General features: G+C 44.7%; 1 protein-coding gene across 3 annotated transcripts in view; it reads right to left on the reverse strand.

The window, feature by feature from the left end:
- Positions 1-23,378, reverse strand: part of NDUFS4 (NADH:ubiquinone oxidoreductase subunit S4) — a 74,709-nt gene that overhangs the window by 14,518 nt on the left and 36,813 nt on the right. The gene's annotated exons all lie outside the window — the stretch shown is intronic.

Genomic DNA, 23,378 nt, shown 5'->3' on the forward strand with positions numbered 1-23,378 from the left:
TCAACTTTGCACATTTATAAGCACCTAAGAAATAGTTTATTATTACTACTTCTACTTTAATTTCAGCTTACCTTTGTGGGGAACCTAGCACAGTGGCCATGGGGAACACCTAGGTAACATCCTTCACGATCATCCTCTCGTAGGTTCAATTAATGGCCATGCTTAAATTGAACGACAATGATATCTACTGAGCTCTTACTGTGTGTGAAACACTGTACTACTATTATGGTATTTGTTAAGCACTTACTATGAGTCGAGCATCAGTCTAAACGATAAATGGCACCGTGGCTTAATAAAAAGAGCCCGGGCTTGGGAGTCAGAGGACGGGGGTTCTAATCCCGGCTCTGCCACCTGTCTGCTGTGTGACCTTGGGCAAGTCGCTTAACTTTTCTGTGCCTCAATTACTTCATATGTAAAATGGGGATTAAGACTGCGAGCCCCACATGGGGCAACCTGATTACCTTGTAACTACCCTGGTGCTTAGAACAGCGCTTGGCACACAGTAAGTGCTTAAAAAACACCATTATTAATATTATTACTATTAAACAGAGCTTAGGACGGTGCCTGACACAGAGTATGCACTGAAAATTCATTCATTCTTTCACTAGTATTTATTGAGCATAATAATAATGTTGGTATTTGTTAAGCGCTTACTATGTGCAGAGCACTGTTCTAAGCGCTGGGGTGGATACAGGGTAATCAGGTTGTCCCACGTGAGGCTCACAGTTAATCCCCATTTTATAGATGAGGTAACTGAGGCACAGGGAAGTGAAGTGTCTCGCCCACAGTCCCACAGCTGACAAGTGGCAGAGCCGGGAGTCGAACCCATGACCCCTGACTCCGAAGCTCTTTCCACTGAGCCACGCTGCTTCCCAAGCACTTACTTTGTGCAGAGCACTGTACTAAGCGCTTGGAATGTACAATTCGGCAACAGATAGAGACAATCCCTGCCCACTGACGGGCTCACGGTCTAATCGGGGGAGATGGACGGACAAAAACAAGACAACTTAATCACGATAAATAGAATCAAGTACCAACATTATTACCTACAGTAGATAGGAACTCGCAATAGGGGTCCGATCAATGCCAAGAACGGTGTAAAATTACTTCCGATTCTCGCGTTCCGTACTCGTCAATACAGCCCAGGTTAATGACACCACTACCTTGCCGATTTAAATTCATTTTCTAGTCCACTGTCCTGACCGGTGTCTTGTCGCTATTCGCCTTGGCCTCCTCCTGCCCTCGTGAGCTGACAATCTAGTGAAGGAGGCGGAGACTAAAGTACATTACAGCTCGGGGAAAATAACTGAATATACTGCTATATACTTGAATTTTTCTGGGGGGTGTCGGGGGTGGGTGTGCGGGCAGGGAGAGGCGAGACCCCAGGTCCTGAAACGGCAGCAGCGGAGCAAAAGGGTGGGGAGAGGAAGCCATCCTGCCTCTCCCCTCTCCGATCGACACCGTCCACGCCTTGGAGCCAGAAGGTCACGGGTTCTAATCCCGGCTCCACCGTTCGTCGGACGTGCGGCCTCGGGCGAATCGCTTCGCTTCTCCGTGCCTCGGTTCCCTCGCTTGTAAAACGGGGAGGAAGACCGTGAGCCCCTCGCGGGACAGGGACCGTGTCCAAACTGATTTGCTCGTTTCCACCCCAGAGCTTAGTGCGGTGGCCGGCACAGAGTAAGCAATTAACAAATGTCATCATCGTTATTACCGTACAGTGGGGCTGGCAGATATGTTCCCTGTCCACAACGAGCTTCCAGTCTGGAGGGGAGAAGAGAAGTTGCAGTGGCAGAGGAGGAGGAGGAAGAGTGAGGGTCTTCACCTTGCTCTCAAATCCCCCCGGGGCACCGGAGGGACGGGCCAGGGTGCTGTGCGCTGGATGAGGGGGGCTTACGAATGTGTTCTGTTTCGCCAAAACCCCGCGTCTGCCGGCGGGGGAGTTCCTGCTGGAGTCGATCGAGGTTTTCAGAGGGACGCTACGTGCTGGGAAGCAGCAGAACTGTCGGAGCTTCATTTCCAAAATCTGGAGAGCTGTGAGGGGGTGGGGGAAGGTGAGCTTCTCTCAGTGCTTAGTACAGCGCTCTGCACACAGTAAGCACCTAATACTATTGCCACTATGACCCCTCTCCCTTTCCTTCTCTCCCTCATTTCCACTTCTTCCCCCATTCCCTCTTTTCTCTCCTTTCCTCCCCTCCCTCTTCTGCCCCCATTCCCTCTCCTTTCCCCTACTCCCTCTTCCTTCCACTTTCTCTTCTTCCCCAATTCTCTTTCCTCCTCTCCCTCTTCCTTCCGCTTTCTCTTCTTCCCCCATTCCCTCTCTTTCGTCCTCTCCCTTTCTTCTTCTCTCTTCTTCCCCCATTCCCTCTCTTTCCTCCTCTCCCTTTCTTCTACTCTCTTCTTCCCCCCTTCCCTCTCTTCTTTCCTCTCCTCCCTAGTCGCTCTTTGCCCAATCTTATCCTTCCTCCCCACTCCCTTTTTTCTCCCATGCCCTCTAATAATAATGTTGGTATTTGTTAAGCGCTTACTAGGTGCAGAGCACCGTTCTAGGTGCTGGGGTAGATACAGGGTCATCAGGTTGCCCCACGAGGGGGTCACAGTCTTCATCCCCATTTTACAGATGAGGGACGTGAGGCACAGAGAAGTGAAGTGACTCGCCCACAGGCACTGGATTCACTGCCCTTCAACGCTCCGCCCCTAAACCCAGAATGAAAAGTTGGCACCGCCCTGAGGGCAACCCACAAGACTGACATTCACCTTGCTCCAGACGGTCTATAACTCAAAAACTGGGAGCGACCCTTTTAATTTGATGGGCACCGGGGTTGATCGCATTCTACACCAAGTACCGACTTCCATGGTCTGCACCCAAGAAGAGCCAAATATATATTACTGGGATGAGAGGAAGAATCCCACTTGATAATGTCCCCCGCTGGGTGTTACTCAGCCAAGAATAGTCATCCTTTGGATGCAACCCTTGAGAGCTCACTTAAAGAAAGTCCAACTTTCAGATATTTCATATGGCTCCCAAATACAGTTTTCACAAAAAAAGAACCCCTCTTCCCCCTCGAACCCCAACGCGTATACACAGCTTGCTGCCTCCCAATGTCCTCAAGGGAGGTTACGTTTCCTGACAGTCTAATCCGGCTGCAAGAGGTGGATATTCCTTAGGATGATTTATAGTAATAATAATAACGATGACGGTGTTTGTTAGAGAAGCAGTGTGGCTCGGTGGAAAGAGCCCGGGCTTGGGAGTCAGAGGTCCTGGGTTCGAATCCTGGCTCTGCCACCTGTCAGCTGTGTGACCGTGGGCAAGTCACTTCACTTCTCTGGGCCTCGGTTCCCTCGACCGTAAAATGGGGATTAAGACCGTGAGCCTCACGTGGGACCACCCGATGACCCTGTATCTACCCCAGCGCTTAGAACAGTGCTCTGCACATAGTAAGCGCTTAATGAATACTAACATTACTATTAAGTGCTTACTATGTGCAAAGCACTGGTAGTAGTAAAGTGCTTGTTTTGTCCCCAGCACAGACTCACGTGCTGAAGATACGCACCAGCCCACACGGGGCTCATAGAGAAGCAGCGTGGTCTACTGGACGGGGCACGGGCCCGGGAGTCAGAGGGACCTGGGTTCCGATCCCGGCTCTGGCGCCGGTCTGCTGCGTCTCCTTGGGCAAGTCGCGTCGCGTCGCTCCTCTGTGCCTCGGTTATCTCATCTGGAAAATGGGGGTGGAGACTGTGAGCTTCACGTGGGACGTGGACTGTGTCCAACCTGATTAGCTTGTATCTGTCCCTGCTCTAGTACAGTGCCCGGCACATAGTAAATAATACAGGGAAAAAAAACGTTGAAGGATGGGACACAGGCATTCCTGGAAGGAACTAAGTGGTCAAATTCAGGAAAAACAGGTACAGTAAAAACAAGAAAAGGAGCAGTTATCTCACTGCTGGGAGGGTACAGTCTTCAAGCTTCCCACTGTTCCAACCAGGGTGGCCCTTACTGAAACAGCATTTCCCTGCCTTCAACGACTGGCACGTTTTCTCCCGGGAAATGATGAAAGGGATGGTAGGGGAGGTGCCACTTTTTCTTTTAAAGAGTACTTATGTACCAGGCACTGTACCGAGCACTGTGATAGGCTAATCAAGTTGGACACTTTACCTGTCCCACGTGTAGCTCCCGGGCCAAGTCAGAGGGAGGAGAATTTAATCCTCTTTTTACAGAAGAGGTAACTGAGACACAGAGAAAAGATATGACCTGCCCAACCTTTCCACTGAGCCACACTGCTTCCCACTTACCTGCTGGGTGACATCGGGCAAGTCATGCCACTTTTCTCTACCTCAGTTTCATCACTTCTAAAATGAGGATTTAAATGCTTGTTTTCTCTCTCCTCTATACTGTGAGCCCCCCGAAGAGACAAGGACTAAGTCTGATCTTTCTAACGACCCTAGTGCTTAGTACAGTACTTAGCCTAGTAACTGCTTAGCAAACACCACTAGATGATGACGATGATGAAATATGGTAATTTCCAAAAAGCTACAACTGTGTTACACTTAGCAAACACCACTAGATGATGATGATGATGATGAAATATGGCAGTTTCCAAAAAGCTACAACTGTGTTACTTTAAATAACAGTAAGGGCATTTACTGAGTGTCACTTCACTTCTCTGTGCCTCAGTTACCTCATCTGTAAAATGGGGATTAACCGTGAGCCTCACGTGGGACAACCTGATTCCCCTGTATCTACCCCAGCGCTTAGAACAGTGCTCGGCACATAGTAAGCGCTTAACGAATACCAACATTATTATTATTATTACTGGGTACAATGTCCTGCACGAAGTCCTGGGCTCTAAACCCGTCTCCGCAACGGGCCTGCTGTGTGGCCTTGAGCAAGTCACTTCACTTCTCTGAGCCTCAGTCACCTCATCTGTAAAAGGCGGATTCAATCCCCGTTCTTCCTACTTCCAGTGTGAGCCCCGTAGGATGGTGACCGATCTTATGATCTTCTATCTTCCCCGGTGCTTAGACCAGTGCTTGATATAATAATGTTGGTATTTGTTAAGCGCTTACTATGTGCAGAGCACTGTTCTAAGCGCTGGAGTAGATACGGGGTCATCGGGTCGTCCCACGTGGGGCTCACAGTTAATCCCCATTTTACAGATGAGGTAACTGAGGCACAGAGAAGTTAAGTGACTCGCCCACAGTCCCACAGCTGACAAGTGGCAGAGCCGGGATCGAACCCGTGACCTCTGACTCCGAAGCCCAGGCTCTTTCCACTGAGCCACGCTGCTTCTCAATATGTAGTGAGCACCTAGCAGATACCATTATCATTAACCGTGATAATAATAAAGGGGAGGGTGGCATTCTGGATCTGACACTCCAATAGAGGACACACAAATCTACTGACAATTGCAAAACACTTTTGAAAGAAAGCTCCTAAATGTTTAGTTATTAGAAAGAGAGCCTCCACACTTTTAGTTCATTCAATCCTATTTATTGCGCGCTTACTGTATGCAGAGCACTGTACTAAGCCCTCAGAATGTACAATTCAGTAACAGATAGAGACAATCCCTACCCCAGTGCTGACCCACAGTAAATGCTTAACAAATGCCATAATTATTAATATTACATGAAATTTTGGTATTGGAGAAAGTCAAAAGATGCAAAAAATCAGATGAGAAGATGTTACATAAACTTCCCTGAGTTATAAATACTTAGAGGGGAAATGCCTTTTGATCAGGGAGCTTTTTTATGGAATTACAAATATCCATAAAAGTATATTATTTTAATTCTGGAAAATGAATATTGCTTTCCAGAGAGCTCGGATCAAATTGTTTGTATCCACCCCAGTGCTTAGAACAGTGCCTGGCACATAGTAAGTGCTTACCAAATACCGTAATTATTATTAGTATTAAATTTTAAATGACAAATTAACATGTCCATAGAAGAAACAGAAATCAATTTAGAAATGAGACATTCAAACTGTCTCAAAGATTTGAAGATCTTAAGAATGAGAATTTCATGACATTTGCGCGATTCATACAGAACTAGGTGCCGGATCAGAAATGTTTTAATGAGTGTTCATATTCTGAAATCTGACATTTTGTATTAGAGGGAATTCACAGTGGTCCAAAGGTACCCAGCAATTCTGGAACAATGGTTTTCCAGGAACCACAAACAGGACTAACGTGCCCCTGTCTTCTCTCTCTCTAAACTGAGAAAATTCATTTTCAACCACTTTCACTGCTTTGCTGTTTTTCTTTTTGTCAGTGATATGAATAAATTGTCAGAAGCATGTAATTATTACACTATTTCCTTAAAAGTGATCCTTCAAGGCAGTGGCAGGGGATTTGGGAAGGAAATCTAACTACAGATACTTCAGGACTTTTTATCTTATTTTTTTTTTAAGAAAAGACATTAAGGGGAGGCTGTATGAAGACAAACCGTTTACCAAGGAGTGAAAATATTCAAATGAAGAATCGGCAACTTTGTATTGCTTCCCGGAATAATTTTAATAACAAAAATAAAAGAGTCGCATGCTTCTCTTGTAGTGTTAAACAGCGTTAAAGTGTAAGTTGCTTTAGGGCTCGGGGGGGGATAAAGGTACATATTAGTTTGCTATTCTATACTTTTCAAGGGTCTACACTGTAGCAAGTGTGGAGCTCAATAAATGCCACTACTATAATATCCCCCCTCCAGACTTTAAGCTCAACAGTGGGCAGGGAACACATCTACCAGCTCTGTTGTATTGTACTCTCCCAAGCGTTTAGCATTGTGCTCTCCATACATTAAGAGCTCAGTAAATACCACTGTTGATGATGATAACGTTTCACCTAAATATTCTCTCTCATTTTGTGCTCCGCATACATTAAGTGCTCAATAAATACCACTGTTGATGACGTTTCACCTAATTATTCTCTCATTTTGTGCTCTGCATACATTAAGTGCTCAATAAATACCACTGTTGATGATAACGTTTCACCTAATTATTCTCTCATTCTGTGCTCTGCATATATTAAGTGCTCAGTAAATACCACTGTTGATGATGATAATGTTTCACCTAAATATTCTCTCTCATTTTGTGCTCCGCATACATTAAGTGCTCAATAAATACCACTGTTGATGACGTTTCACCTAATTATTCTCTCATTTTGTGCTCTGCATACATTAAGTGCTCAATAAATACCACTGTTGATAACGTTTCACCTAATTATTCCCTCTCACTGTGTGCTCTGCATATAATAAGTGCTCAATAAATACCACCGTTAATGATGATAACGTTTCACCTAATTATTCTCTCTCCTTCAGCCAACGTATTCAAATCCCGATGATCTATCTTCCAGATATCGCTAAAATCCACGCTTTCCTCTCCATCCACAGTGCTACTAGGCTGATCGAAGCACTTCTCCTGTCCCGCCTTTGACCACCGACTGCGTCAGCCTCCTCGACTACCTCCCTGCCTCCCATCTCTCCCCGCTCCTGTCCTCACCTCGCTCGGCTGCCCGGATCAGTTTTCTAAAAATTAGTTCAGTCCACGTCTCCCCACTCCTCAGAAACCTCCGGTGGTTGCCCACACGCCTCCACGTCAAACGGAGACTCCTTGGTCGCTGGACCTCGACGTCCCCTATCTCGCCGACGACGGCTTGTCCGTGTCCCCTCTCCGGCCTGGAACTCCGTCCAACTTCCCATCCGACTGACCGTCACTCTCATCACCGTCAAAGCCTGATTAAAATCCCATCTCCTCCAAGAGGCCTTCCCAGGCTAAGCCCTCTTTTCCCGACTCCCTTCCCGGTTGCCTACGGTCTCGATAGTCACCCCATCCTCAGCACTTACGCACGTATCTGTAATTTATTTTACTGTCTCCCCCTCTAGACTGTAAGCTCCTTGTGAGAACTCTGTTGTACGGTACTTAGTACAGTGCTTGGCGCCCAGTAAGTACTCGATACATACCACTGACTGACTGATGCCGTAATACAGCTGTGGATCAGCTATAATAATAATGTTGGTATTTGTTAAGCGCTTACTATGTGCAGAGCACTGTTCTAAGCGCTGGGATAATACAGGGTAATCAGGTTGTCCCACGTGAGGCTCACGGTCTTAATCCCCATTTTCCAGATGAGGGAACTGAGGCCCAGAGAAGTGAAGTGACTCGCCCACAGTCACACAGCTGACAAGTGGCAGAGCCAGGGTTCGAACCCATGACCTCTGACTCCCAAGCCCGGGCTCTTTCCACTGAGCCACGCTGCTATAAACTAAAAGGGCTCTCTATAGGAATGCTTTTTAAAGTTTGCTTCTGTCAGAATCACAAGATAACATAGCAGCACAATATTAATAGCGCATTAACATATCAGAGGAGAGCGATTTGCAATTGTTTAAAGTTTCCTCCACCGGTGACTGGAAACGGTGAATTTTAATCATTTGCAAATGAGTTAAAATAGATCCCTGTGCGTTGCTAATGAAGTCCAGATGAATTATCATCAGAGATTCAAGAAGACTTCTTGAAACAAGGTGTTTTTGTTCCATTCAACCTTTTTACATTTCGACTAATGTGGCAAAAGCCACACAACTGTTTTTCATTCATTCATTCACTCAATCGTATTTATGGAGCGCTTTCTGTGTGCAGAGCACTGTACTAGGCGCTTGGGAAGTACAATTCGGCAACAGATGGAGACTATCCCTACCCAACGACGCGCTCACAGTCTAGCAGGGGGAAACAGCCTTTCTCTAAACCCAGGAATTCCCACTGAAACATCTGCCCCACAGGACTTCTAGACAACGCTGGGGTGGATCAGCATGCACAGGTTCTAATCTGGGCTCCCCAACCTGTCTGCCTGCTGGGTGACCTGGGGCAAATCACTTAACTTTCCGGTGCCTCAGTTTCTTCATCGGCGGAACGGGGATAAAATACCTTTTTTTAAAAAAATGGCATCGGTTGAGCGCTTACTATACGCCTGGCACAGTTCTAAGTGCTTAGGAAGATGCAAGCTAATTAGGTTGGACACAGTCCGTGTCCCACATGGGGCCCTGAGTTGTAATCCCCTTTTTACAGATGAGGTAACTGAGGCAGAGAAGTGAAGTGACACGCCCGAGGTCACACGGCGGACAAATGGCGGAGCCAGAATTACAATCTGGATCCTTCTGACTCCCAGGCCCTTGCTCTATCCTCAAAAGCAGCGTGGCGCAGAGAAGCAACGTGGCTCAGTGGAAAGAGCACGGGCTTGGGAGTGGGAGGTCATGAGTTCGAATCCCGGCTCTGCCACTTGTGAGCTGTGTGACTGTGGGCAAGTCACTTCACTTCTCTGGGCCTCAGTTACCTCATCTGGAAAATGGGGATTAAGACTGTGAGCCCCAAGTGGGACAACCTGATTCCCTTGTGTCTACCCCAGCGCTTAGAACAGTGCTCGGCACATAGTAAGCGCTTAATAAATACCAACATTATTACGGTTATGCTGCCTGTTCTCCCTAGCTTTAAACTGTGAGTCCCATGTGGGACAGAGAACTGGGTCGGACGTGATTATCCTGCACCTACCTCTGTCCTTAGCACAGTGCTTGGCACATAGTAATTGCTTACCAAATGCCACCATTATAATGGTGATGGGGTCCATCTTGAGGAGGAAGGACGGGCCTTGATCCTGAGACTCTGGGACTGCGAAACTGCACAAAAAGTGTGATTTCAGTAATAGGGGTTGGTGGGGAGCCACTTATATTCTCTCACCCTCCCAGTGGTGTTCCTGATGGGGCTGAGGTGCAACACACTGCGAAGTACATGCTGAAGACACCCCCCCGGCCCACCCCCAAAATGTGCAGGCCCCATCAGGACCGAAAAGACTACAGTACTGTACTTCACGGTCGCATTTAGGTTGACACGCTTCCTCACCTTGGCTGGATTTCCGATAATTCCGAGGAGACCGGCGTACACACCGGCGTTCGTTCAACAACTGGGAGAACGAAAACGTTTCACTGGAGCTCTGATATGCAGTGGGGAGAGAAGGGCTCCTTCCCGCTAGTGATCGGCTTTAAGCGGAAAAGATAGCTAATCTCCCAGATGGGAAGAAAGCCTGACTGGTGGCTCCGGAGGGGAGCAAAGACAAACTAGTTTTTTAAAGTTTAAACCATGGGTCTCCCCGCCCAACAGAAATATAGTGCGACTTTGTTCTTCAGAGTAATAATAGTGGTGGTATTTGTTAAGCGCTTGCTATGTGCTAAGCGCTGGGGGGGGATACAAGGTGAACAGGATGTCCCACGTGGGGCTCACAGTTTTAATCCCCATTTTACAGATGAGGGAACTGAGGCCCAGAGAGGTGAATTGACTTGCCCAAAGTCACGTAGCTGGCAAGCGGCGGAGCCGGCATTCGAACCCATGACCTCTGACTCCCGAGCCCGGGCTCTTTCCACTGAGCCACGCTGCTTCTCTATTATTATTACGACAATTACTGTCGCCCCTCTTCAAAGTCTTGCCGAAGCCACAACTCCTCCAAGAAGCCTTCCCTGATTAACCCCTCCTTTCCTCTTCTCCCACTCCCTTCTGCGTCACCCTGACTCGTTCCCTTTATTCATCGCCCCCCTCCCAGCCCCACACCACTTATGCACGTGTGTGTAATTTATTTATTTCCATTAATGTCCTTTCCCCCCTCTAAGCTTGTTGTGGGCAGGGAATGTGTCTCAATTGTTGTTCTATAATAACGATGGTATTTGTTAAGCGCTTACTATGTATCAAGCACCGTTCTAAGCACTGGGGGAGATACAAGGTCATCGGGCTGTCCCCCGTGGGGCTCACAGACTTCATCCCCATTTTACAGAGGAGGTCACTGAGGCACAGACAAGTGAAGTGACTCGCCTAAAGTGACACGGTTGACAAGTGGCCCGGCCGGAACTCGAACCCCCATTTTACAGAGGAGGTCACTGAGGCACAGAAAAGTGAAGTGACTCGCCTAAAGTGACACGGCCGGAACTAGAACCCACGACCTCTGGCTTCCAGACCTGTGCTCTTTCCACTAAGCCACGCTGCTTCTCACTGTACTCTTCCAAGCGCTTAGTAGAGTGCTCCATACACGGTAAGCGTTCAATAAAGACAACTGAGTGAATGAATGAGTGAAATTAGTCACCATTGGTCACTATCAATATTTACTGAGGGTCTAACTGCTTGCCCCTCTCAGGATGGCACCCGAAGAGTTTCCCGTCCTCTACCGGTCTCGGCTACGGGAGGGAGAGTCGAGCGGAGGCCCGTCCGGTCCGTTCCCAGCTTGGCCGGTGGCCGGCGAGGGGAAGGCCGTCGGCGACGAGTCAAAAATCCCCCGTGCCGGGCAGCGGCGGCCCGGGAGACGGTCGAGGGAGGAGACTCAATTTGACTGCGCGGAAGGAGGCGACGGTCAACCGCTTCCGGATTTTGACCGAGAAAACCCTGCGGATCCACTCCCGGAACGATGGCGGACGGAGGTGGGGGCGTTGTGGGGGAGATGTGTCCACGGCGTCGTCATGGGACGGACACGACTCGACGGCTTCGGACAACAACTACCGGGTGCAGAATGCCGTTCTAGGGAGTTGGCACCACCTACTAAGATGGTTCCTGCCTTCGAGGATCTTATCTCACTGGAGAACGAGGGAGACTGTATATATTCAATGTGAACACGCAGAAAAAGAGGGATACAACTGGTAAAAAAAAAAAAAGTAAGGAAAAACAGAGTACACAGTGAGGCATGTAAATCCTGCGGACGGCTGATGGATTTATTTGCCATTGTTTTTATGAGATGTTCTTCCCCTCGACTCTATTTACTGACATTGTTCTTGTCCGTCCGTCTCCCCCGATTAGACCGTGAGCCCGTCAAAGGGCAGGGACTGTCTCTATCTGTTGCCGATTTGTCCATTCCAAGCGCTTAGTACAGTGTTCTGCACATAGTAGGTGCTCAATAAATACTACTGAATGAATGAATGAATGCATTAATAATGTTGGTATTTGTTAAGCACTTACTATGTGCAGAGCACTGTTCTAAGCACTGGGGGGAGATACAGGGTCATCAGGTTGTCCCACGTGAGGCTCACAGTTAATCCCCATTTTACAGATGAGGTAACTGAGGCCCAGAGAAGTGAAGTGACTCGCCCACAGTCACACAGCTGACGAGTGGCAGAGCCGGGAGTCGAACCCATGACCTCTGACTCCGAAGCCCAGGCTCTTTCCACTGAGCCACGCTGCTTCCCCTGTGGGATTAGGTGGGATTCTAATCCCACCTCTGCCACTTGTCAGCTGGATGACTTTGGCCAAGTCACTTAACTTCTCTGTGCCTCAGTTACCTCATCTGTAAAATGGGGATGAAGACTGTGAGCCCCACGTGGGACAACCTGATTCCCCTGTGTCTACCCCAAAACTTAGAACAGGGCTGGGCACATAGTAAGCGCTTTAACAAATACCATCGTTATTATCTGTTGCCGAATTGTCCATTCCAAGCACTTAGTACAGTGCTCTGCACATAGTAAGCGCTCAATAAATACTATTGAATGAATTATTAGGGAATGGAGATGGGGATTAGTCAGGGAATGTCTCAACAGACCATACATCAACCAATGGTATTTACTGAGCGTTTACTGTGTGCAGAGCTCTGTACTAAGCGCTTGGGAGAGTACAGTAGAACAGAGTTGGTAGACACAGTCCCTGCCCACAGCAAGCTTAGAGTCTAGAGGGAGAATAAACGACATTATTACAACTAAATTCTTGATGTGTAAGTCACTCTTGGAAAGAAGCAGTGTGGCCTAGTAAATAGGGCACGGGCCTGGGAGGCAGAAGGACCTGGGTTCTAATTCCCGCCCCGCCACCTGTCTACTGTGTGAACCCCCTTGTCTACTGGGTGAACCTGGGCAAGTCCCTTCACTTCTCTGGGTCTCAGTTACCTCAACTGTAAAATGGGGCTTAAGACCGTGAGCCCTACGCGGGACAGGGACTGTGCTCCACCTGATTATCTGGTCTCTACCCTAGCATTTACCACAGTGCCTGGCACGTCGTAGGCGTTTAACAAATACCGCAGTTATTATTATTACTATTATTAAATCAAAGATGCTCTGTCTTACCATTCAATCAGGGAGATAAGGAGACATGGTTTTTTGGGTTTTGTATTTTTTTTTTTTTTTACAAACAGTAGTGATGCAGTAGTAATGTGCGGAAGCACAGATCATGACTAAACAGGGTATGCGAACCAGGGGAAACATAGGAAGCAGCGTGGCTCAGTGGAAAGAGCCCGAGTTTGGGAGTCAGAATCCCAGCTCCGCCACTTGACAGCTGTGTGACTGTGGGCAAGTCACTTCACTTCTCAGGGCCTAAGTTCCCTCATCTGTAAAATGGGGATCAAGACTGTGAGCCCCACATGGGACAACTTGATTATCCTGTATCTACCTCAGCGCTCAGAACAGTGCTCTGCACATAGTAACTGCTTAACAAACACCAGCATTATTATTAATTAAGGACGGGTGAATACATGAAGGTTTTCAGGGTGGTTATTCCCATGACCCTAACTTGCAAGGGGGGTAGAAATTAATCAGACGAGGCTTCCCGGAAGAGGGCAGGATTTCAGGAAGGCTTTGAAGATGGAGGGAACAGTGGTCCGGCAGATTGGACGGGGGGAAAGAGTTTCCGGCGGGGACAACGGTTTGAGAAAGAATGTGTCTATTTTAATACTGTACTCTCCCAAGTGCTTAATACGGTGCTCTGCACACAGTGAGCGCCCAATAAATACGATCCGATCGACTGAATTCAAGTCAATGACAGGCGTTTCTATTTGCCTTGGAGGGGAAAACTTCCCACTGAGGCTTTTGAGGAGTGGAGAGATGTACGCTAGGCCACATTTTTAAAAGATGATGGGCTGGAAACCAGTGAGAGAGCAGATATGCGAGTCTAATTGGAATCAGGGTGTTGTCCATTTGGATGGGGAGGAAGGGGCAGGGTCATGAAATATTGAGGAAGGGAAAAACACATTAGGATTTAGCAACAAACTGAACATGAGAGTTCAAAGACAGCGAGGAGTGGAATAGGATACCAATGTTATGAGCTGCAGGGAAAAGGGAGGATTGTGATGTTGTTGATTGTGATGGAAAAGTGAGGGGGAGTTAGTTCAGAAGGGAAGGATAGGAGACAAACCTTTGATCTAATTCCTTAGAAGTGATTATACCTGTTATTGTGATCATACCTGTTATTCACAACAAACGATTCTTCCTAAAAACTTTCTCCCACAGAGCAGACAACAATTATTAGAAGACATCGGGAATGATGCCTCTGTTTACACAAAAATATTTCGACATCACCACAGAAGGAGCTTTTCACTTTAAATTTCAAATGTCCGAGTCAAAATTACAGTTAAACGTATTTCGATGACATAGTAACTCACGCTGAACGAGGAGGTGATCTCTCAGCACATCTTTAGACCAAAACCAGGCTGGAGCAGATATATTAGTAGTAAAGAACGAAAACTCATCAGAATCGTTGGCTCTCGGGGTTGAGAAAAAGGAGAAAAAACTGACCGTAAGCAAACAGATCAAGAAGCAAAGGCTAACCTGAAGTGAAGGTTCACCAACAGCAATTAACACAACCACTCCTCATAATAATGAGATTCATTCATTCAGTAGTATTTATTGAGCGCTTACTATGTGCAGAGAAAGCGCTTGGAATGTACAAATCAGTAACAGAGACAGTCCCCGCCCTTTGACGGGCTGACAGTCTAATCGGGGGAGACGGACAGACAAGAATAGCAATCAATAGAATTTAAAATGCCGGTATTCATTCATGCAATCATATTGACTGTGTGTTTACTGGGTGGAGAGCACTGTAAGAACTTGGGAGAGTTCAACAAAACAATAAAAAGACACATTCCCTGACCACAAGGAACTTGTAGACTAGGGGTGGGAGAGACAGACATTAATGTAACCAAAAAACAGACCGATATGTACCTAAGTGCTGTGAGGCGGTGGGCGAGAAGAACGGAGGTAACAAGTCAATGCGATGCAGAAGGAAATAGAAGGGGGGGTTAGGGAAGGCCTCCTGGAAGAGGTGTGCCTTCAATATATCTTTGAAGGGAGGTGGAGATTTGAGGAAGGAAGGCGTTCCAGGCCAGAGGCAGGAAGTGGGCGAGGGGTAGAAAAGCACTTTCTCACTTGGAGACAATCCTGCAGAGGGATCCTATTTTAAGACCTGCCTTCCCCTCATGTTGACTGACTTGATAAAGCCAAGAGATACGGGCATCTATTTAGCCTTGACAATGAAAAATTCTTTAACATAAGGAGTCTTTCCACTGTATAGGCTCTGAAAGATAACACTTGGAAAATTAAGTACTCTATGCAAAAAAAAAATAAATCAAAAAAACCTTAAATCTGGTGTATATACATATTATGTTTTGACCTTTTATTTTTTTACATGCTTTTGATCCATTATTTTGATTTGGGAAATGTATAACTAGACTATGTTATTACTTAGGGTAAACTATGTTAGATGCTCTTCCGCGTAAGACACTATATCCCTGGAAATCTGATTAAGAGGGCTAACCAGACCGTAGTAAGAACTACCATTGAGAGCTGTAAGCTCATTGTGGACAGGGAGTGATAATAATAATGGTATTTGTTAAGTGCTTACTATATGCCAAGCACTGTTCTAAGCGCCGCCCCCCGATTTCCCTCTGCTCCTCCCCCCTCCCTTCAGCACTGTGCTCGTCTGCTCATTTGTACATATTTTTATTACCCTATTTATTTTGTTAATGAGAAGTACATCCCCTTGATTCTATTTACTGTTATTGTTTTTGTCTGTCTCCCCTGATTAGACTGTAAGCCCGTCAGTGGGCAAGGATTGTCTTCATCTGTTGCCAAATTGTACATTTCAAGCGCTTAGTACAGTGCTCTGCACATAGTAAGCGCTCAATAAATACTATTGAATAAATACTATTGAATGAATGAATGAATGCAAGGTAATCTCCTCCTATCTTTCTGGCTGCTCCTTCTCAGTCTCCTTCGCAGACTCCTCTTCTGCCTCCCACCCCGTAACTGTGGGGGTCCCTCAAGGTTCAGTTCTGGGTCTCCAACTAAGCTCCACCTCCACCCAGTCCTTTGGACAACTCATTTGCTCCCAAGGCTTCCTTTACCATCTCCGTAGGGATGATTCCCAAATCTACATCCCTGTTCTCCCTCCTTCTCTGCAGTCTCTCATTTCCTCCTGCCTTCAAGACATCTCTTACTTGGATGTCCGGGTGACAGCTCAAATTTAACTTGTCCAAAAAGGAACTCCATATCTTCCCACCCGAGCCCTGTTCTCCGCATGACTTGCCCATCGCTGCGGACGGCACAACCATCCTCCACGTTTCACAAGTCCGTAATCTTGGCATTATCCTTGACTCCTCTCTCTCACTCAACCCACATATTCACCCTGTCACCAAATCCTGATGGTTCGACCTTCTAAAAAAAAAAAAATCACTAAAATTGTACATTCCAAGCGCTTTGTACAGTGCTCTGCACACAGTAAGCGCTCAATAAATACGGTTGAATGAATGAATGAATATACTGCCCACAGCCATCCTCCGAAACACATGAACATATACATAACCAAAAATGTGCAATTGCTAGGTAAATTCCAGCCCTCTTTGTTGATCAGCAGGCTTGTAATTTACTTCACATTTCACAAGCAAGAAAACTGATTAGGAGCAATTTTCAGAGAGGCAGAAAGCACAGGTTCTCACTATAACATATGTCATCATCATCATCATCATCATAATGGTATTTGTTAAGTGCTTACTATGGGTCAAGCGCTGTTCTAAGTGCTGGGGTACGTACAGTTAATCAGGTTGGACACAGTCCCTGTCCCACACGGGGCTCACACTCTTAATCCCCATATTACAGATGAGGTAACGGAAGTGCAGTGACTTGCCCAAGGTCACACAGCAAAGACGTGGCGGAGCCGAGATGAGAACCCAGGTCCTTCTGACTCCCAGGCCCGAGGTCTATCCACTAAGCCACGCATATACATATATACGCGTACCCACAGACCGAGGTTGGCAATAAAATCTAAGGAGAAAGATGCAGTCACCTCACAAGATGACCCAACAGGCAAAAAGTAATCTCTTGCCGACTTCAATGGGAGATGCAAATCTCCAACATAATAATATGCAAGAATTTTAAATGTTGAAAGCAAGTGTCAAGTAGTGTACATAATTTCCATACACAGCAGGTAGTAAAGCAAGAAAAGAACTGACACAGTTACCCTCATTAAAAGAGATATACAATGGAGAACTGCCATAGAGCCTTAGCATACTACAGGTCTGGCTATGTATTAAAGATGTTGCGGCTATTAGCAGTTAAAATTTTCACTGTATTTTGCTAATTGGTACATAGGAGTTCTTTGCTTTCGCTAGATAAAACATTCCAGAAGGTTCAGTTCTCCAACAGTGTCACTGGTTCAAGCTGAAACAATGGAAGAAAAAAAAATAATGCCTTAATTGGTTAAGTATCACCGATAACAAATGTGGCTGAATGCACCAAGTTGGGGGAAAGAATTGTTTCTTTCTGAAACCCCTGTAGTAAAATATTTCGATACTCGAAGCACCAAAGGGTAGTTTATTCCAGTTTGGATGTAAAACACGACTTGCTGATTGGTTCTTGGGAAGCTGTCTTACAAACATTTATCCCGCTCGGCTCTCTCTAAAGCGTTTTCTTTATTTGCTCTATTTTCATTCGAGCATGTACTCAACTGACTCGATCATTTCTCTAATTTGCTGACAAGTGGCCTTGATTTTAATGTCCAAGTCTTCAATAGGAAGAAACTTCAACTGTCAACGTACTTGGTCACCATTCATGTTCCAAAATTTCTGAAAGCTAATTTTGGAAAAAAATTAATTTGAAACTAATTTTTGATATTTTTCACTAAATATATCTCATATGGGCAAATTGAGTCAAATTTCAAAGTCAAATATGAGGTACTAACTAACATTTGCCTGCTTTGCATTCGGTAGTAAATTAGTTGGGATACAAACAACAGTTGACTGAACTTAATAGCATTTAAAAGTTCACTAGTTACCACTGAACGATTTTTTACTTTGACATCACTCTTTAAATTCCATTCTTTAAAGTAGCTGGTGCACTTAAATGGGGGTTCTAAAATATTTGGAAATCCATTCCATCGCAATCGTTAATTTACTCTTCAAATTACTTCTTTTCCAGTGATACAAACTAAAATGATCATTCTGAATTACAACCGGTTATTAAGTGCTATTGGCACTTAATGTGCAGTTCAGTTTCTAATCCTCTTATTCAATAGTCTGCCAGAATTGTTTGAAAATACGGTCACTTTTACTAGGATTATATCGTCTCGTTTTGAGGAGAATGGACTAAGAAAGGATGACTGGGGAGGAAAAAAGGAATTTACCATTCTTATCGGTAACCACTTGATATTTAACACAACCTCCCCCGTTTGGAAAAAAAAAAAAAAGTGGCAGTCATTAAGAAACCCCGAAGGATAATGGCACAAATTAATTAGTCATAGCTTCCTTTATTTCACTAATAATTCTCCCCCCCCCCGGAATATCACTTTATTACTTGGTATTTCAAGAGGTAGGGTTTAAATTGAGTCAAAATCTTTACAGCTGCTTGCAGTGAAATCTTTCGAGAGAAAGTGTGTGGTTGAAGATTTGTGACATTGAAGAAAAATCCTGACATCTAAAAAAAAAAAAAATTTAATTCAAGTTCGCCTGTAGATTAGTCTATCGAGGACTTTATCATGTCACATTTTCTTTTTCCTTTAGTTGCATAGTGCTTCCCTCCACTGAACCCAGGGAAACAAACAAGTGTTTGAAAAACACTAAAGGAACAACGTTTTTCCATATTTAGTGCCAGTCATACAGGGGAAGAAAAAAAAAACAACAAAAAACCCCCAACCCTCACAGGCTAAACCACCACCATGGTTAGTTCTCAAAGGCTGCTATTCTTTGATGTAAAATGAAATACTACTTAGTGAATAAAACATAAAAAACTCCTGTCTACCCTTCAAAGAGACATATCCTTTGACCCAGTGCTCCAGACTAAAGCCTTGAAATTTTTGCACAAGAATGCTGCATAAGGGAAGTCCAGACAAAACAGACACTTGAGATGCTAGGTTTGTATAACCCCAATCGCAGACACTCCTTCTTCCAATAACCTAGCAGAGATAGCGCTACCACACACCAAAAGAAAGCAATCTCACTCAAAGAAAACTGACCCCTAAAAAATAGCCATCAAAGCCAAAGGAGCTCATTTACTTCGTTCTCAATTCTTTGGGGAGCCGGCTCTCGCTAATCGACCTCTCCTTGCTCACGTAGCTGAATTTTCTACAAAATTCAATGACTTGGGACACGTCTGCGAAAACAGAACCAAAGCCGGCCAAATACGAATGTAACAAATGTCCCGATTTGGGGTTCTGCTGGAGGCCTGGGAAAAATCAAGGTCCTTAGCGAGCTTCATAAAAAAGAGGTTTTCGAGTAATAAGCAAACTGCTTTTTATTTTTCCTCCCTGAACTGTTAGAGGGGACAGAAAAATCTTCAGATAATTTGTAGCCTGAGGACGGTACGCAAATAAAGCGTTCCCCAATAAAACTCAGCTTTTTTTTTTTTAATCACGACCATTTGCTTAATCAAACAGTAATTGCTAAGAAAAGCAACTTAAAGCAAGCACCAAACCCTGAACTAAGACATATCATTCTAATTACAGAGGATTTAACTGCCATACAGTTAAATACACATAAAATGCAATATCAGTAAAAAAGAGATCACGGTCCGGGATGTTTCAGATGCTTTTTAAAAGACCCTCGGCGGTTATCATTTGGAAGCAGTCGCTCCCCTTATGGGCAGCTTAGATTCCAAGTTTCACTACTACGAAAGAAATCCTTTTCCACTGAGAACGTTCGGGTTTTAGGAGCTGTGGGTAGGATGTGAAAATTAAAAATAAGAAAACACATGGTTTCGTTTTCAATAAGCTGCATTTATGTTGCAGGTCTACTGCAAATTGCGTGCCCAAAAGCTTGCTACTTTGCCCGTATACTATTGAGAAATTTAAACAATTGGGAATTTAAATGAGACTGAAAGCAACTGGAAGCGGTGACAATCAAGACCGTCTATTTAAGCATGTAAGGCAAATAACCAAACTAACTGTGCACCGTTATTTCAATACCGCTTGAAAAAAATCCGGAGAGCTATTGGTAAGGTGTCTCAGGTGAAATAGAGGAATTTAACTTGGGAGTATTTGCAAAATTTTTGTAAATCATCCTTTGAATTAAAAGGTTAATAAGGAGATGGTTAAAAGTAACAAATAATCTAACCGTTAGGCAACACACAAGGACACAAGCCTAAAAATGACAGGGAATTAAAAGGGCAAATCATCAAACACACATCTCTGTAACTTCGACGTTTCTAATTCTTTTCTTTTTAAAGTTATCTCCAATTTAAATACTCTCAGAATCTAGGTGATAAAAGGGCATCAGGATGTGGGGATTCGGTTTCACCAAACAAATGGGGAATAAACATGGGTGGAGGAGAAGAGAGACACCAAAAACTGTTAAACCTCCAAATAACACACAAAAGCAAAATCTTCACCATTTCCAAGTACCAGGAACCAAACAAACAGCTCCTTAAAAGCATAACTTGAATGGTTGCATGGATTTGGAGATACAGTACTTGTTGTACAGCAAAAAACTTTGTCAATTCACATGTCCTTAAAAGACTGGCTATTGCTGGTTTATTCTCTTTTTAAAGGTCATGAGATTTGCGAATGGAAAACACAAAAGATTTACACACAGTAAGTGTAGAAAGAAAGCAAAGATACCATTTCTAATAAAGGCAAGGACAAGAGTTCACTTAGCGTGGGGGGAAAAGTGGATATTTTAAGAACGTGGACATCTAACCCCATCCACGTGTTCATGTGTTTGTGGAAAACCAGTGTATATGTTCATTTTACTTCATTCTTGACAATTCTGTCTTAATATCAGTCACACACTGAAACAGAGCAAAGTCCTTTTTGCCGTAAAATGGACGGAGGGTGGCTACACCGTATTTTCCTATTTGAGAAAGAGGATGGAAGGATAAAGCTATTAAACATAAGCCTCGCCATACAAAAAGTAGAAAATCAACTTCTTTTGCCAGTCAAACAGGTGGCTTACTTTCGCCTAGGCTATTAATATCGCCTCAATCTATTAAACTCCTAAGCAACTGAGGTAAATTAATTTTAATTTGGCTGGAGACTTCCGTTTGCTTTTTAGAATCAACCGATGCTACTGAGTGAGCACTTACTGTGAGCACAGCACCATACTAAGTGCTTAAGAGAGTGCAACAGAAGAATTGAGAAGAGGGGAAAAAAACAAACAAATAACTTTTGGGTGATTCTGCATTTTAAAGTGAGGAACAGCACTGATTAAAGCCAGAAATAACATCTGGTATTGGAACAATTACTAACTATGCCCATTTGCTACGAACCTGGATTTGATGCCATTTCAAATTTGGCGTCTCTCTTAGGAAGATAATATCTTGGAATGTAGGAGAAACCCTAATTTTCTCATCTACAATTTAAATTAGTGCAGACTCACACCCGTGGATTAGGTACGACTATATGATCTAACTCACGAAGAAGGGGGTTAGGCATTTTTTCACTTGTGCGCGTCCTTTTTTTTTAAAACTTATTTTCACTAAGTTTGTTTACAACTCGTTTATGGACCGTTATCAAAACATGCTTGCTTTTAATTTGGAACCATTCTTTAACATCTGGGTGTGTGGACTTTTGGGATCCTTGCAATTCAAATACGAACAGAGTCAAAGCGATAAACAGTTTCCTTTCACTCCCCACTTCCCAAAAGTAACTTTTTTGGCCCTCTAATCTCATTCTCGAAATCCCCACTGCTTTTTTTTTTTTAAAAGAAAAAAAGGTACTTGAGTCTTTCTTCTGTGCCAGGCAATGTACTAAGTGCTCCGGTAGGGCCACGCTACTCAGGTTTGACACACACCAGGTAACCGAGGCACACAGCAGTGAAGTGACTAGCTCAAGGTCACACCGCAGACAAGTGGCGGAGGTGGGATTAGAACCCGGTACCCTCTGAGTTTTTATTTCAGGCCGGTGCTCTATCCGTTAGGCCACGCTGCTTCACTTTCAACTCTTGCCTGAATCCTGGCTAATTTATTACCTCTTAGAATTTCCATCATAGGTTAGGCCAGGGCAAGGAGTGAGGGTGAGACTCCATTGAGAATTCTCAAAAAATCTGTGAATTTTGCTACCTGCTACGATCTCTGGTTAGAAAGATTAGCGGAGAAGGGCTGGAATAAATACTTTTATTGAAGCTTGGGGATTTCAATGTCCATTTCATCATCGTCTATTAACACAGATTAAAAAGAAGGGGCTTTGTCTGAAAGCTAGTATTATTTTCCCAACCCCATTTCTTCAGATTTGATTCCTTCATAAACATCTCCCAAATTGCCACCCTTCAAAAGTCACTGACATAGTTTAAAACAGTAGCTAAGAGTGATGAAAACAAGTGTATGTTATTTCTTCCCACCCACAAGAGATTACAGTCCGAACATACTTTTCATGTCAAATTCCAAAGTTTACATCTGCTCAACTCAGTGTTTTCTTACCCAAAATAAATTCAACTCCTCGAGAACTGGGGATCTTTTGGCAAAATCATGAATAAGTTATAGTTCCGGGCGGAACCGCAACAAAGCAGCACGGCCTAGTGGAAAGAGCCCAGACCTGGGAGTCAGATGGACATGGATCCTAATCCCAGCTCTGCCCTTTGTCTGCTGTGTCCCCTTGGGCAAGTCATTTAACTGCCCTGAGCCTCGGTCATCTCCTCTGCAAAATGGGGACTAAGACGGTGAGCTCCCATCTGATTAGCCCGTATCTAAACCCAGCGCTTAGTACGGTGCCTGGCACACAGAAAGCACTTTACAAACACCTTAAAAATGAATAGATAAATGAATTATTGGCTTCCAATGATTTCTACCCATAACCCAGAAGTCAAATTCTTCAAGTTGGGCCGTTGCACATGCGTTCCAACCTGGGAGTTCAAGTGAAACCCAAAGAAACCACATGAACTGAAACGAAGAAGTCTTCTGTGCCCGACACATAGTGAGCGCTCAACGAAAACCGTAATTATTATTATTATTGTTCTGTGAAACTTGGAAATTATATCATGCTCGATCCACTCTGGGGCTAATCATTAGTCAAATATTTCCACAGCACTTCCGTACATAGCCATAATCCATTTATAAAATGAGGATAAAATACCTACTCTCATTCCCTCTTGTAGTGTGAGCCCCGTGTCAGTCAGGGACTGGGTTCATTCCAATTATGTCTGCCCCAGTGCTTAGCTCAGTAAGCACTTCCTAAATACCATCCTTATTGTTATCATTAC

This window comes from Ornithorhynchus anatinus, chromosome 1, assembly GCF_004115215.2.
Source record: "Ornithorhynchus anatinus isolate Pmale09 chromosome 1, mOrnAna1.pri.v4, whole genome shotgun sequence".
Lineage (NCBI taxonomy): Eukaryota > Metazoa > Chordata > Mammalia > Monotremata > Ornithorhynchidae > Ornithorhynchus > Ornithorhynchus anatinus.